The sequence below is a fragment of the Suncus etruscus genome, chromosome 2 (genome assembly GCF_024139225.1).
Source record: "Suncus etruscus isolate mSunEtr1 chromosome 2, mSunEtr1.pri.cur, whole genome shotgun sequence".
Classification (NCBI taxonomy): Eukaryota; Metazoa; Chordata; class Mammalia; order Eulipotyphla; family Soricidae; genus Suncus; species Suncus etruscus.
In genome coordinates, this window is record NC_064849.1 from 111,977,130 (window position 1) to 111,980,652 (window position 3,523).

Sequence of the window (3,523 nt, forward strand, 5' to 3'; positions counted from 1 at the left end):
CAAATCATTTTATACAATAAAAGCCACAAGCTTTTCTTTCTGGGAGCCAGGAGCTCTTGCCATCATGGGAAATGGCAGGCCTCCGTGCCAAAGGCCTTTTTACCAAGCTAGGGCTGGTGCGGGGCTTGGGCAACCCCAAGAGCCTTTCATCTCCTTCCTCCCAGACTCCAGGGCTATCCTGTGTGGCCCAGGGGGGCCAGTGAGGTGGGTGCAGGGGAGGAATTTAAAGGGACCCCAGGCTTTCCCCAACCCCATCCTGCTTAAGAGGGAGATTCTGAACTTCCAGGCTTCCAGCTTTTTAAGGATCTCTTTCCTTTCTGGGAGCCGGGAGCTTTTGCCAGCATGGGAAATGGCAGGCCTCCGTGCCAAAGACCTTTTCACCAAGCCTAGGGAGTGTTCAGGGCTTGGGCCACCCCAAGAGCCTTCCATTTCCTTCCTCCCGGACTCCAGGGCTATCCCTGGGCTGCACACCCAAGGGGAAGCCAGTGAGGTGGATGCTGGATAGGAGTTTAAAGGGGACCCCAGGCTTTCCCCAATCCTACACAGCACAAGAAGGTCTGGCTTTGGGAAGTCACAGGCAACTTTCCTTACTACCAGTGTGCATTCAGAAACCACGTGGGGGCTAGTGCTACTGCATGGAAAGTACAGACAATTAGGATATCATTGGGTTTAATCTGCCACATACAGAATATCTATGTTGTATATTTCCTTCCCTGCTTGGCTCACTACCCAGAAGCTCATTTTTAGTCCTTTACTCCCTCACCCCCACCACCTATTACCCCACATTTTTACCCTCAGTTCTTGGCTCCCCATGAAGCTCATTATTATCCCCACTCAAGCCAGCTGCCAACCAGCAACCAAAGTCAAAAAATAGATTTTCAGGCTGAGAAGACACTAGTACTCTCTTCCTATTTACCTACTCTCAGCGGCCTCTTTTCCTCCACCTAAATTCACTGTGTAATTGTGGTTGCTACCATACTAGGTTTCCGATTTAGTCCCCACTTAAAAACATTTCCCAATATGAGATTACTGGGAGTCATTTTTAGACTCCAGAAGCCAAATCATAGACCAAAGTGGTGTCCTGAATTCAGCACTCTCCCCCTACTATTTCTAATGACATGAAAGGGACATGTATATCTCCTTTGAATATCTTAGATATAGTCCCTTAACCACTATAGCTCTTATTGAATGTCCTCTTATACAGTGACATTTTGCCCACTGTTCTTTGTTTAATAAGGAATTCTGGTAGAAGAGTCTTTCACTTTAGAATTCATGTTAAAACCAAGTTAAGGAGATTGTTGGACTTGTTCCCTCGGCCCAATGATACCTTGTGGCATTGTTCCTCTTTTGCATAGGCACATTTAAATGGGAAAATATTACATATGCAATCAAGTTCTTATCTAATAGAGATAGGAACACAAATTTTGTAATGCAGTTGGGCCTTATACCCTGAACATTGGCATAATGACTTGGCTCAGGCCTCAGAAGAATGGGCATTGCCCATACACCCCTGAACCATTAACCATTTACCATCTACAATCACAATTGTCGACAACATTACCAGGAAGCAAACCTCTACCAGGGAAGACCCTACTGCTATCCTGGCATTGACTTACTCCAAAGAGTGTTCCCTTAACACCCAGATGACTCAGCAACAGCAACAACCTGCTTATAGGGCAAGTTGCTCCACATCTAATGGTGAGGTGAAACTAGAGGACGCTCCACATCATCCTGACTTCAATGAAGAAAATGCACAGAAATCAGTATCTTTAACTACAGAAACCTGATACCAACAACAGCTAATGTATGACCAAGGAGATTGACTCAGGGGTTGTGCAGCCTGATATACCTGGAGCCGAGAGTTGGTCTTATGCCAGAAAACTTCAGGGGTGAGGCCTCCTTGTAATTAGGACAAGGTTTTTTTTTCCATTTTCCCCATATTTTTCTGGGCCTATGCAAACAATGGCAACTGCCACTCTCACACCATTACTACTGTATATTTTTTAACACTTATCCTTTAAGATAGAAAAAAACAGCTTACTAAACTTTAAAAAAAATAACTGTAATAAAATGCCTGTCTCTAAGACAGGAAGAGGATGAGAAAGATGGTCATTGGTGGTGGTAATGTTGCACTGGTGAAGCGGGGTGTTCTGTTTATGACTGAAACTCAACTACAATCATGTTTGTAATCATGGTGCTTAAATAAAGAATGTATATTAAAAAAAAAAAAGGAAATTCATGAAACAAAGAATTATTCCCTAGACACAAACCCAAATAACCTCTAGCTTTGGAGATCTAGCCCAGCTCCAAATTGGTCAGCTATGTTAGTTGCAAGACTTGCATCTTTTCCTTTCTTTATATGACCTCCAGATTGTCACTCTACCTGTGAAATATCTTTCTTTCTACAAGAGACTACTTATTTCTTACTACTTATTCTGGAAACCACTCACTCAATTGTGTCTACCAGTACTGCACAACATTTGAATTCCTTTACTCTAAAATTTAGAGGTTCTTATTTTTTTGTCCCCCAATTCACAATACAGACCAGGCAAAGGGCCTGTGTTGAGGTGTGTATGGGGGGCATTTACTGTACCTCCTCTTTCTATACAGTCAGTGTAAAGAACACAGCCTGTGGTAAGAATTGGGAGGCCTTATCTCTTCTTTTATATATATATATATATATATATATATAATCCTTTACCAGTGCAACATTCCCATGACCAATATCCCAAGTGTCCTTCCTCCCCACCCCACACCGGCCTGTACTCTAGACAGGCTTTCTACTTCCCTCATTCAGTCAGATTTTGTTATGATAGTTCTCAGTGTAATTATGTCTATAACTGCACTAAACGATTCCTGTGGTGAGCTTCATGTCGGGAGCTGGACCCTCCAGTCCTCCTCTATTTTGTCTCTGAGAATCATTACACAAATGTTTTTTATTTTTCTCAAAACCCATAGATGAGGGAGACCATTCTGTGTTTATCTCTCTCCCTCTGACTTATTTCATTCAGCATAATAGATTCCATATACATCCATGTATAGGAAAATTTCATGACTTCATCTCTTCTGATGGCTCATAATATTCTATTGTGTATATGTACCATAGTTGCTTAACCATTCATCTATTGAGGGGCATCTAGTCTGTTTCCAGAGTCTGGCTATTGTAAATAACACTGCTATGAATATAGGTGTGAGAAAGGGATTTTTGTATTGTATTTTTGTGTTCCTAGGATATATACCTAGGAGTGGTATAGCTGGATCGTATGGGAGCTTAACTTCCAGCTTTTGGAGATATCTCCATATCGCTTTCCACAAAGGTTGGACCAGACAGCATTCCCGCCAGCAGTGAATAAGAGTTCCTTTCTCTCCACATTCCCGCCAGCACTGCTTGTTCTCATTTTTCCTGATGTGTGCCAATCTCTGTGGCATGAGATGGTACCTCATCATGGTACAAGGCACTGACAGAACTTTACAAGAAAAAAACATCTAACCCCATCAAAAAATGGGGAGAAGAAATGAACAG

The 3,523-nt window shown here is 42.5% G+C and overlaps 1 non-coding gene across 1 annotated transcript; it reads right to left on the bottom strand.

Annotated features, from left to right (window-relative positions):
- Positions 1-2,518: 2,518 nt before the first annotated feature.
- On the bottom strand, positions 2,519-2,651 carry LOC126002549 (small nucleolar RNA SNORA51). Its single transcript, XR_007493237.1, has one exon. It is a non-coding gene; the product is annotated as a small nucleolar RNA SNORA51 (small nucleolar RNA).
- Between the last annotated feature and the right edge of the window lie 872 nt (positions 2,652-3,523).